This window comes from Ctenocephalides felis, unplaced genomic scaffold (genome assembly GCF_003426905.1).
Source record: "Ctenocephalides felis isolate EL2017-DRISC unplaced genomic scaffold, ASM342690v1 CF-g0.4_SCAFFOLD_01170, whole genome shotgun sequence".
Classification (NCBI taxonomy): domain Eukaryota; kingdom Metazoa; phylum Arthropoda; class Insecta; order Siphonaptera; family Pulicidae; genus Ctenocephalides; species Ctenocephalides felis.
The window spans coordinates 61,873,130-61,887,492 of NW_020537324.1; the positions used below are offsets into that span (position 1 = coordinate 61,873,130).

At 27.1% G+C, this 14,363-nt stretch overlaps 1 long non-coding RNA gene across 1 annotated transcript in view; it reads right to left on the reverse strand.

Moving 5' to 3' along the window:
* LOC113368095 overlaps positions 1-14,363 on the reverse strand; it is a 40,811-nt gene that overhangs the window by 3,931 nt on the left and 22,517 nt on the right. Inside the window, exon 2 of the long non-coding RNA XR_003366337.1 lies at positions 9,888-9,918. This is a non-coding gene — a long non-coding RNA (uncharacterized LOC113368095). The remainder of the gene's footprint in view (positions 1-9,887; positions 9,919-14,363) is intronic.

Genomic DNA, 14,363 nt, shown 5'->3' on the forward strand with positions numbered 1-14,363 from the left:
GGAAAGACGTATCTGCGGTAGAATTCATGGCCTTCTACAGCCCTATAAAAACTTGTGGCATCATGTCTATATGGACAACTATTACAATAGTGTCGATACCTGTCAAGTCCTTTTACAACATGGAATTCGAAGTTGTGGTACTATACGCAAAAATAGAGGACTTCCTCCATATTTACAAGATATAACCCTGAGAAGAGATGAATCTGTGTTTCGTCGCCGAGGAGATATTCTTGTACAATGTTGGCAATCAAAAAGACTGGTTCGAATGATATCAACAATTCATTCAGCCAGTGTGATACAAAGCAGAAATGTAGATTGGAATACGAAACAAAATATTTGGAAGCCAACATGCGTTGTAGAGTATAATAAATTTATGAAAGGTGTTGATCGAGCTGATCAGTACCTATCATATTATTCTATTATACGACGCACAAAAAAATGGACAAAAAGGACAGTGATGTTTTTAATTAATGGAGCTCTTTTTAATGCCTTTAGAGTTTTTCAAACTCTGAATGCAAATTCAAAAATAAAATACAAAACTTTTCTGCACGATGTGGCCAAAGTATGGATAAATGAAAATGTTAAAGATAACATTGATGATCCCGGACCAAGTACATCTTATAGAAGAAATATATTCCCAAAGAGGTTACTGGATGCCAGTAAACATAACATTGTAAAAATAACGGGTGGCAAGAAAATACATCCCCAAAGACAATGTCATGTTTGTGCTACTCATAAAAAAAAGAGTTTAACGTGTTTTATGTGCCAGTTATGTAACGTACCTCTTCATAAGGGTGAATGTTTCCATAAATTTCACACATGTAATAAGTACTAATGTAAGTAAAACTGTTTAGTTTATATATCTACTTTTGTTAATTGTTTTTATTAGTTTTATGTTTAATTATACATTATTTAAATAAATTTATTATGCTTCAAAACAACCATGTGTTTTTTTTTTAAATTGAGTTATAAAAAAATGGTTGTGATCATGCGAGGCGACGCAGAGCGTACTCGTGTTACTCGCGATTTGCCCGCTACACATATCAGTTTAATCTGAAGAGTAATTTTACGGGGCCCGCCTATAGTGTGTTAAAAACAAATATGAATAAAATAATATCTATCTAATTACTGAAAGAATTCTTCTAAACGTTATTTACTCTTAGCTAAATTTCATGAAACTTCAAGAATTTTATTCTATTTTATGAAGTTAATATGTGCACATTAGTAAATATTTAGAGAAAAATTATTTATTAATATTACTATGACCATTTATATTTATTATTAGAATTTAGAGAAATGCATTTACAATAAAATATATTTTGCGCAAAATTTGTTTAATAATCCAACGTATATTTAATTAACTTATGTAAATATAACATTTCCAAACTTAATTATAATTTACTCAAAAGTTTGTACTGTAAGATACCGAGATAATTTAAACATATCCATAATATTCTATAATAATTATAATGGAAACTACGGCTTTTATACTATACTAATTGCCATCGATTCATTTATGTTTTAATCATTTCCTATGGTTATGAGGTACTAACAAAAGATCCTACAACAATAACTTTAAAATTGCGTAATTCTCAAATTGTATAAAGTTAATTGCATTTGAAGCATACGCATTTGTTATGTCTATTTGATGAAGTCACGTTATTTTTTTGAATAAAATTTTCTAAATAATACTTATTATCCATATATTTTTATTAGGTCAATTTATAAAGATTCATTGAGAGTGCATTTTTATATATTACCGTAATAATCGTGAGATAGTTTTTTTCAGATTTTATGTAGTTAACATTATAACCGTTGATAATTGATCGAAAAATAATAATTATCTATTTTGCATCGCTTCGTTTGTGAACAAGGTATTGAAGTAAAAATTTGAGTTTTGGCATTTTTTATGATGTCAGTTAAATAATATATAAATTGAGATTATATAGACAAACTACTCTATCTTTAAATTATAAATACGCATTAAAAATTTGCTTAAAGTAAATAAAATAATTTTGGGATTGCAATTAAATATTTAAAAAATAAATTTATTAACAACTAATATATCAAATAAATATTTAAATGTAGGATTAGACTAGTTCATATTTATTGTATATAGCTAAATTTATAGTAGTGACCAGATAAATATAACATTTTGTTTGTATACATACTCTATATTAATTTGGCCACTACTATTAATTTAGCTATGTACAGTAAAGATGAACCAATTACATTTAAATATTTATTTTATTTATTCTAATTAAACCATTATAACAATTATTAAGTATTACTGGTAAATCACAAAAATTAAGTTAGTTAGTCTTAAATTTTATCATAAACGTAATGCTAAAATTACTTTTTTAGCTTTCCGAAAGAAAGGTTTATGTTTTTGCCAGAAAATCCGACATTCTAATTTTATATTTTCATGTTTGAATGCATTCCGAATCGTTTGGGACCAAAATTGGAAAAAGCATGTGTATGTGCATGTGAGCCAAAATCTGATCTTTGTCGACGTTTTGTAAAAATCTGCTAGATCAATTTCAAAAATTTAGAAGCTACTTGATGAAACTCGATAAAGACTCGAATTTGGGGAGATTATCGGCTGAGCGGAGTTTTTTTCATTTTTAGTTACTAAAAAAAAAATTTCCTACAATTTTGAGAGTATATTTTATAATATAAAGGCCATAGTCTAAGTGCATATTGTTAAATATAAATTTTTCAGTTTCAAACTGTGATTTTGGAAATGAATTTTTTTAACTTTCCGAAGGAGAAGTTTATGTTTTCATCAAAAATTCCGATTTGCTAATTTTTTGTTTTCTCGATAAGGATTATTGTTTCTCAGTATTGTGCGACAATCGGTCGAGCCGTTTCTTTGTAATTTGGAAAAAAGTGCTAAACTTTTCGTCCACATTTAGGCTCATTTTACCGAATCAATTTTAAAAAATCAAAAACTGTTCGAAAGATATTAGTTGGGAATGATACTGATATAGTTTTAGGTGAAAATCTACCGAGCCGTTTTCTTGTATTTAACTGTTGAAAAAAAAATTTAAGTCAATTTTTATGGAACTTTTTTTGGAATATATATCATGGTCTTATAGAACTTACTGAAATATTACGGCCTTACGACAAGTAGTTTAATTTTAAAAATTCATCAAAGTTTGAGAAAATGAGTAGTTTTGTTTGTTAAAATTAAAATTAGAAGAATTACTTGGTATAACGATAGAATGTTCGTTCGTTTTCAATGATGTGTGATAAATCCACTCGGAATACTTTTAATCACTCATAAATTAATTTATATTTTATTGATTAAGTCAACTATTTATACATATCGGGAAGTTCATGTAACTTGCCTCAAGGTGAAATACCAATACCAATTAGTTATTTAATTTTATTGTAAGGATAAGACTCTAACTAGAATAGATTTTAAATACATAAATATCAATAACAATTTACAAAAAGCGAGTACTAAAGATTAACCTGATTATACAACTTTATTCATCGGTTAAATACATTTATTCAGGATCATTAAATTTTTTCATTACAATCTTTAAAACAAGACTATTGCTACAAAGTAAATTAACATTATTTCCTTTAGACTTTGCACTAAAATACTAGTCCGTTCGAATCGTTCGATGTCTGTATTTATGCAAGTAGCCGATTGACAGATGCAATAAGAGAAACAAGTCAAAAATCATAATCGGGTACGCTTTCTATAAAAAGATAATTCTTAGTGAACAGTTAAATCCCGCATCGCGCGTAAAGAAAAGGAAAAAAAAAACATGATAAATATATTTCATGCGAAGTAACAGTAAGTAAACGCCGTGTTAATTGTGGCGTGAATTAAATTGAACTTGGCTTTGTTGCCATTTCATCGTGCCATTACAACTTAGAATTTACAACAGCTTACATCACGAACCCTTGAACTTGGATTACGAGGAAATTTCTGCCGGACGGTTACGCATGGATTGGGTTACCTATTACGCTCGATCACGTTTCGGAACTAGAAGATTGTGCAAGCATTACATATTGTTCAATAGACTGCAAAAGTCAACTAAGTGGAAATGCCAAATTATTCAACGTTATTATTGATTTATTTATTTATTTATTCGTATATTTATTTAATTCACTCATTTTGTTTGATTAATGTAAATCGGCAGCATACATTTGCTTGCATACGGTATACATTAACCTTTGTTAATATATAATTTGTTAATGTTGGAAGCTAAGTAAGTGCGATTTTCGACTTAGGGGGCTACCCTTAATCACGTCATCGCTTTTTTAAGGAATTTTGGACCCCGCTCCCTTATGGTGATACATGGTAATATTCAAAATTAACCCCCTCCCCCACCAAACATTACGTGTATTTTTAGTTACGAGAAAAAATTGTATAGTTTTTGATTTTTTTTGAAAATGTGTCAATTTTCTTCAAATTCAGTAAAATAAATACACGTAATATCTTACTAGACCCCTCCCCCACGTGATATTTAGTGATTTTTAGTTATACTCCCCCTCCCCCTAAAAGCCTCACCTGATTAATGGATGTCCCCTAAAGGGACCTGAATTTTCGAAAAAAATCCGATTTCCTACGTAATTTTCCTAATTTTTTCCTAAATTCGAAAAATTCGTTTAAAAATGATTACGTAACTAAAAATACACGTGATTTTTTATGGGAGAGGGCAGGGGTAATTTTAAATATCACGACGCATGAAATATATTTATCATGTGTTTTCAAAAAAATTGTTCGCAAATTTTTATGTGACTAAAAGTACACGTGAATTCTGGTAGGGGAGAAGCGGGTAATTTTAAATATCATGACGTGACACCAAGAGGTAGGGTCCAAAAATTACCAAAACCTCGATCACGTAATTACCGGACGCCTCCTTTTAGATGGTTTCAATTCAATTTTTAGGTAGTTCAAATGTGAAACATTAGTTAACATAGAGGTATATTAAGCTTACAAAAGAGCTGTTTATAGTGACGAAGCCATAAAAAAGATATTGGAGCTTAGGTGGGATCTTTTTCCATATCCACCATCCAGTCCTGACCTTGTTCATCATCTGACTACTTTTTGTTTTGATATTTACAAAACTTCTTGAATGGTAAACAATTCAATGATTATGATGGTGCCAAATTGTATCTGATTCAGTATTTTTGCTAATATCAGAACTTTGTTTGAGCCAAACCAAACTGAAATTTTGATGCTGCTTCAAAGATAATTAAAAGTCTTTCCCTAAAAAGTTATTCAGTTTCATGAGAAAAATTGATTTTCTAACAAAAATGTCAACTTAATATATCAACTACGTATGGAGATCAAACACAATATTTTAATAATATTATAATCTAATATTATAATAATATCAACATAAAAATACGAATTAATTAATTAAGCAGTTTGTTAAGTTTGTATGCTAATTAATTTGTGCATTTTTGCAACTGAGGAAAGGTTAAGGTAGGACTCGAAACGTATGGAGGTCTATTAAGGATTTTTTAATTACACAATTAGTTTTTTTTTGTAATATCTAAAATTTAATAGCTGTTTCATACCATTTGAAAAATTAATGCACTTGTTTATGAACAAAATCTATATGCATTCAATACAAGCTCTGTTTTTGCGTCGGTTGTCTTGTCTCGAAAAATGATTAAAAGTTATCACAAACATAGTGACCAAATTCAAACTTTTTAATTCTTTATATTTCTTTAATTTCGATATAGTGGTGGATAAGAAGAAAAGCAGAATAAAATTTCTACATATAGTTAAACTTCAATATAGATCCAAAACTTTAAATTTTTTAAACTTCAAGAATTTCTTTTATTAAATTTACAGCCAATGAATGATATGATATCACAAATCGGTTCCCTAATTAACATTAAATGATTTTGATATCACATACATTATCAATTTACTTATTCAATATCGTGAAAATGATATCAAATGAATTTAGTTTAAAATAATGTAATTTGAAACACTATATCTTTTAGTTCATTCATGAGATTATTAGTGTAACTATTATCTCATAAATTGTTTCTTTCTTTTCTGCTATAGTTTGAAATCTTTGATGAATTACGTGATAAGATTTCTTTATTAATTATCTATAATTTGCATTCTGTAAAAAGTGAAAAAAGTGAAAAAAAGAAATACGAAATACTTACAACCTTCTATTAATTACGTCTATAAATTTACAATCTATAAATAATTAATTCACGAAAGAAATTGCATACATAAATAATGAGGCGTCTTGAATATAAATGTCAAGATAATAATGCATACAAAAATTTAAATCTATCATTAGTAACTATTATAATTAATATTGCATACAGTTTAAAAACAAGTTTGAAGATTATATTATGCGAACAAAATTTATATGAAATTACTTTAATTTCAAACTGCACTATAGATTGCAATTTGCAAAAAATCTCTACATATTAAAAAAATATTTTTCAATGAATATATTTTATACAGAAACTTTTATATACACATAACAAATTTATAAAGATATTAAATATTTTTAATTTCACTACTATATAGCATTCTTTCAATATAAATTAATGTTTGAACCAACCAGCTTATTTCATACAAGATTTTTTTATAAAAGTAATAGAGAATAATACCTTTATACGTGTTTTTTAACAATTATGAAGACTTCTTGTGGAAAATAGTATGTAGATTATTTGCAACTTTTTCTAAATAATGTGACATCAAGGTCGATAATTATTAAAAACTCAGCAAGTAAACATTTTATTTCCTGATTCAACAAAATTACAATAAAGATGTCAAATTGTAGGATATGGATAATATACATACATGTATGCAAAAAATTTTTAAATTTTGTTAAAAACTTTTTATACTTGATATGTTCAAATTTTCTGATTACGTAATTATTTTTTATTACTGAGGTTTGAATAACTTAAATCCAACTTGCAAAAACTGAATACTAGTATATACTACTTATTTTATTTTATTGGCTTTCGATTATACATCATTTGGCCATTTATCACATTTTATAATTTAATATTAGTTACGAAAATTTAAAAAAGATTGGATTATGAGAATAGGGCTTAAATGGGTCTCTATGTTGGATAATTATGGTCAAAATATTCAGAATTAAATATTATTTAATCAACTGATATTTTTTAAAATATTTTTTGAACTTTAAGTTGTATGGTTTGGTTTTTCCTTATAAAAGGCCGTAATTGTTTAAATTGGAAAAGTAATTTACCTTTTTTGTTTCGAGAAATTGGTCTCTAATTATATCAAATATGTATGTGTTATTGTGTTTTTTATATTTTTGCACTTATTACAAAAATAATTATTTCATGCAAATGTTAATACAGTTATTGCATCAACTTACTAGATCAGACAGGTAATTAAATAAACTATCAGAAATGCTAATCTAAAATCTTTAATAAGGTTTGAGTAATGTGCATTATTATTGCTGGTTAATAATCTATAATTTCTTCCGCATTTACTACATCAGATTATGTATTTATTGAAAGATCAGGAGCAGATACGCTTCAGTTGATGAAGGTAGAGGTAGCAGAAAATAACTTCTTTAATTGCTTAATCACAATACCATTTCAGATGTTTACCATTTCCTGTAATGCTATTTACATCAAATTAAATGTAAAAAGTGTAAATTTTACATTCTGGTTGGTTTTTATGTAATTTCTTGCGCATATGTTATAGTAATAATTCATCCGTAAACTATTTTGCATTATTTATCTTGTCATATCATTTATTAATAATTATTTATTACATTTGTTACTAGCTAATTATTCTTACGTAGAAATTACATTATAAATAGTTTGTATTGTAATGTTTATAATAAACTAGCGAAAATGGTTAGAATTTTCATATTTTACATTCTGGTCATACTGAATGGAAAATTTTACTACTTAATACTTATTGAGTCGGCCAATGAGTAGCAGTATGTTTTTACATGTAATTTTTTTCCTATAATCAAATAAATTACTAACTAGGTATAAGTGGCATTTTGCCCTAACGCGAGTTGCACGAACTTCCCGAAATGTGTAAATAATCAATTTAATCAATAAATATTTAATTTTTACTGATCTACCATTCTAACAGCCGTTAGAATGAACAAGCAGCCTCTATTTGTTTATTTGTTCAAGTGACTACCTCTATAAGTATCTACCTTTCCAAGTTGTCAACTTCTCTACTATTCTAATTGTCTTCCTATCCTATAGTTTACTTGTATACTTTTCTACCTTTTATCTGTCTACCTGTCTAGTTGTTTACATTTTTATCTTTCTCAGGTCTACCTGCCTATCTATCTTCTTATTCGTCTGCTTGTCTTCCCGTTACCTGTTCACGTATCTACCTGTCCACCTGTCTTCCTGTCATATGTGTATCAATATTTCTACATGTATAATGTATGAATCAAAAATAATCATTAAATATGATTTAATTTAATTTGTAAATTGATGTGACCCGAATTGTTATAAAATTATCTATTTTTTCTCCACCAGATTCAGTCCATATATGTCCAATGCAAATAATAATAATTCATTATTAATAATAATAATAATTATACAAAGTCTTATTTTTGTAGTCAATTTGTTAGTGCGATTTAGAAGAGCAATACACTGTTGATCAAAATTTTCAGAGTGATTGCTGTATTCAATAATTATATGAATGAATTGATATTTACACTTTTTCAACAAAATAATAGACAAACCAGATATATTTAGTATTTTGTCTTATGGTAAGTTATAAAAACTTACTGATATCTGTAAAATACTCGACTTCATCTATGAGAATTGAGATTTCGCAACTTTTGAAGTGCTTGCGGTATAATTTTGAAATCTTAAATCGATCCATTTCACACTTTAATGAATTTTAATAATTAAACCTAATATATTTTAGTATGTTTGTTTGTTTTTAGTAAGACCATGATTTCTATCATCCAAAAGGTTTTTAAATTCTCAAAATCGGTTATAGATTTTTTGCGAAAACGTGGATTTAAACTTTTTTTCCAAATTCTTTAGGAACGGTTCGACTAATCGTAAAACTTGATTGTTATTGAGTTATATCAAATGGCTTTTGAAATTTTGAAATTGGTTCAGCCGTTTTTGGGAGAACGTCGAAAAAAGGTTAAATTTTGGCAAAAATGCATACACGTACTATGTTCCAATTTTAGTGTAAAACGATTCAGAATGACTCAAAGTTGAAAATAATCTTCAAAAATTTTTTATAGTCAAAATATATACCAATATACTTTGTCAGAAAGTCTGAAATTAAAAGTATTTCTATGTCATTTTATTTGCTTTTGATTAATTTATTTTAAATTAAGATTTTTTTTTGTATTTTGTTCAAGTTCTTTAATTTTAAAATCTGGACTATAATATATATTTCAGCAATAGCAAATGTTTGTCTGTTATTTCTAAAAGGCTTTAGAATCGAATCTAGACAGGAAACATAAATAGGTTATATCCGCATGCATTTGCATGGCATTCTTCATAAAGTCAGTTTTTAACCTAGTATTAATTATCTATTTATGATTAACTGCACGGTCATTGTATGCATACATGTACCATATAAAATAATTAAATGAGAGAAAAATGCTATTCTCTTCCTAGTTTGCATTCAATTCTGTGTTTTCTGACCGATTCTCTACATAAGGCAAATGACGATGATAACCATTATGCATTTTTTCTTTATCCATTAACAACTAACCCTTTTCTGTGCATTATTGATATATTTGCAAGTATAATATATAAACATATATAATGAAACTCGTATTCGTAGAGACTTATGAAAAAACTACAAGATATCTCTAAAATATTCATACGATCTCTATAATATAGAGTCTTTATTAATTAATAATTTAATAATAAAATATTTTTTGTAAAATTACAAAAAGTCTTACCATCATAATCCTGACTCCTGACGTGGACAAACTGTAACAAAAATAAATTTCAATTAATAAATATTAAAATATTAATTAAGCTTTAGAAATATAATATGCTAACGATTGGTCCAGAATGGACTCCCAAACTACTAAACCGATTTTAAACTTGAATGACTAATCTAAACTAATAAGTGGAAGTGTATCTTGTATAAAATATTTTAAAATTATGGCTACAAAATTTTTGAAATTGATTTATTATTCCAAAATTTACATTTTTCTAAATAAACCACTTTTAGAAGACCTGTTATGTCCTTAGATGTTTTTAGTAGTCAAAGTTTCGTCAAATTCATTACAAAAGATTTTTGTACAATTAATCAAGAAAAAATGAGTAGATCTTTACCACAAATTAATCAACCCAACTGATATCTTTTGAATTCTTAAAATCGGTACAGGTGGTCTTAGAATATATTAACAAAAGATAAATTTTTGGAATAGTATAGGCCTATGAGAAGTGGTTGAATTACAAAAATGTATAAACTCATACACATACACACGCTTCTTTTTTACAATTTAGTTGCCAAGCGATTCAAACTAACTTAAAAATTACGAGAAAACAAAAATTTAGCAAAGGAGTTTGACGGAATATTATTTGGGGGCGAGGGTCTAGTAAGATATTATGTGTATCAATGTATCAATTTAAAAAAAATCGAAAAAAATCAAAAATTTACGATATTTTTATAGATACTAAAAATATATGTGATGTTGTGTGGGAAACGGCGGGTAACATTAAATATCGTATCATCAAGGGAGGGCCAAAAATCTTTACAAATCACTCACGTGATTAATAATTTAAACTGTATAATTTAATCAGCTTTATAATTTCTTAGTTTTTATATGCGTTTATTTATATTTATATTCATTACATCCTTTAATAAACTAAGAAGATCTCATTGGAATTTTTTTTATATATCGCGCTTTTTAATATTGTCAATTTAGCTCATAGAAATCTGCATGGATTTCTGATTGCTAAGTGAAATAAAACAGAGTTATATAAAAAAAATAAAAAAAAAATTATGCCTTTAAAATTTATTTGATTTAAATTTAAAGTTCAAATATTTATAATATATATAAATAATATAAAACAATTATATATAAAGTAGAAAAAATATTTAATATCTTGCATAATTAAATATAATTTTTACATGATGCATTATTGTCTTAAAATAACTTATGTTGAATTTATATCTAAAAATATAGCCTTCAATAGCTGAAGGGTATTTGTGTATCCATATCATGGAGGTGTTGCGTGTAATAATTAGGTCAGAGTAATATTATTAATTCACTTACAACTTATGCATGTGAACTGCATTTATTAACTTACTATAAATTACAATACATGTGCTTTTAAAATGCTTTCGAATCATATATATATATATATATATATATGTATATATATATATATATATACAGGGCCGGTCCTGGGGTCCTCAGCGCCCGCATGCAAGATTTGTTCTAGCGCCGCCCCCCCAATAATTTTAACTGTTTTAACATTTATCATTAAAATTATATGAATATTTACGTAAATTCACACAAAAAATTAGAAATAATCTAAAAGCGTATAAAATACATTGATTTTAATTTTATTTAGAAAATCGAAGCGATTTGCGGGTTGACCATAATTAAATATTTTATATTTTCAAGTATTTCTAACATATATGTAATATTAATATTTAGGTTTTGAAACATTTCACTTATTTAATTAAACTTATTTTTATTTTTAAACATAACATTCATTTTTCAGGTTAGATTTTTTAAATTTTATTTTAATTTTTTTTTGATTATTTACAATATCCAAAATTACATCAGTAACTTATTAATATTGTTAATATTGTAAAGCCAAATTGTATTCATGTTTACTTTCCCATCTGATTCAGAATATCAGATTGTTGTTTTAAAGTTAAATTTTTAACGTATTTTAAAAGATGCAAAGAAATTACACATTTCCTGAACTATATCAAAAACAAAATTAATTAATATTGTAAAGCCAAATTGTATTTATGTTTACTTTCCTATCTGATTCAGAATATCAGATCGTTGTTTTAAAGTTAAATTTTTAATGTATTTTAAAAGATGCAAAGAAATTACACATTTCCTGAACTATATCGAAAACAAAACACAATTATATTTGTATCTCTATTATTTCTGCTTAGTTAATAATTAAATTTAGTATGGACACAACTAGGTATAAAAAAGCTCACGAGTTTTGTTTCTAAGTACATTTTGCTTCCATTTTTCATATTTGCTCCATTCCCATAAACCTAACCACGCATGTCTTCAAAGTTCAAAGTTAATCAGATGCGAAACATTTTCAACAAATACAAAAGTTACAATTAAGTTTCTCGGTCTTATAGTCATTTTCTATGCACTTACTTCCCATTTTCCATTTTATTTCTAATTTTATTTCCCAATCTCGTTTTGGCGCCCCCTAAGACGTGCGCCCGCATTTTTTGCATGCATCGCATGCAAGGCAGGACCGGCCCTGTATATATATATATATATATATATATATATATATATATATAATATAAGTCCATCATCCATTGTCAGTCGCGCCGATCAAACTCCTGGAAAATTTATCTAGTCGTGCGCAATTGAAGATCCGATCGCTACTACTACCTAAGTTGCGGTATTCGATACAATGTTCCGACACAATGAGCACATTTTTTTATATACTTTCTTATCGCTTACATTATCATTTTTATACCATGTAACTTTTTTGTAGCTCACTGAACTATGGTGAACTTTTCTGAGCAATATGAATTAGAAATGTTATTTGAACAATGATTTGATATCAAGCAGTCAAATCAGAATTGCACTTGAACACAAAATTAGCATATCGAAGATTCTGAGGAAAGCAGTAAGCTTCTCCTTCGGGGATATAATGACGAGTTTCTAAAAGTATTATTTGTTTGAATTATTTACTTCCCGCAGGGTAAATTATAGTAATCGTGAAAAATCGAAAATAAAAACGTTTCAAAGGTTTCTGAACATTTTGGCATACCTTATAAAAAGTGGATGTATGTGTATGTGTGTGAGTGGCGGATACAAATTTCCGTCGACGATTTTGGGAACACGGATTTACCGATTTGAATCATTCAAAAAACATTCAATTCGCAATAATAAGGAGACGTGCTGATTAGTTTTTGGTGAAGGCAGGTCAAACCGTTTCGAAGATACGAGAGAAAAAGTTCCAAAAATGGTAACTCAGGTTTTGAGAGAACTTAGCATCCTATTTGAATAATTCAAAAAACATTTTGTCTATTGACCAAATAAAGTTTCGTTTTTTTGCGAAGGCAGGTCTAGCGATTTTAGAGATTGAGTGAAAGAAGTAAAAAAATGCCATTTGGCGGTCAAACATGATTATTAGACATAGGTACATCCAATTATCAAATATTTCGTGATCTAATAAGTTATATGATAAATAGCATTTTTTTATTTTATTAATATCGTAGATATATATTTTTTTATATTATTGATTTTTATAAATTATATTTATTTATATTGCCGGCTTTTGTGAGTTTTTTTTGTTCGACATTGAAACATTTCTGGATTTATAACAACAATTTGTTTTAAAAATTGAGACATTCTTCAATCAGCCGTCTCTGCGTATTGTTTGTGGAAAAACAGATCGCAGAATAAAAAAAAAATTAAAAATCGTACAATTCTTTTAGGAGTAAAAAACAGAATGGGTGTAAAAAACTTTGATTTCTTTTTTTTTCATTTCAGTAGACATCGACCTTGCTATGTTTTGACTATCATCAGGATTATAAACACAAATCTTTGTTGGAATATATAAATTTGAGTAAGATTGCAATTTCTGTAAAATATTCCGAAATGATAACACATGATATTCATTTATGAACAAATTGATAAAATTCTAATTATTTTTTTGTAATAAAAATGACGTTATTTCCGTGTTATTTTAATATAACATAACTGTAGATAATACTTCAATCGATATCGTGAAAGCATATTACAAGTTCTGATTATTGTGACGCAAAGTACAAATCATCAGATATCTTTGGCGTAATTTCTAATAATAATTTTATATGACTGCACAATTTAATTTAATTTTTAAAAAATTGAAAAGGCTTGTGAATTATGGAATTAAAGTTACTTTAATTCTATAATTTACAAAACTACTGAATGTTGTTTATGTTAAGACGAAGACGTATATAATGTGTATGTGACGAAGACGTATATAATGATATATTCTAATAATACATATTTCCTAATAATAAAGAATTGTGTTAATAGATAGCAAATAAGCATGTAATTACCATGGTAATTGCAATGTAAGTGTAAATAAATATTGATGGCAAAAATAAAGGCATAAAACCGCAGAACAAATTTGTAGAAAAGCTTTAAAATATACACATGCAAAATATTGAAATATGAATAATTCGACCAAAAATCAATAAAGTTAAATAAAAT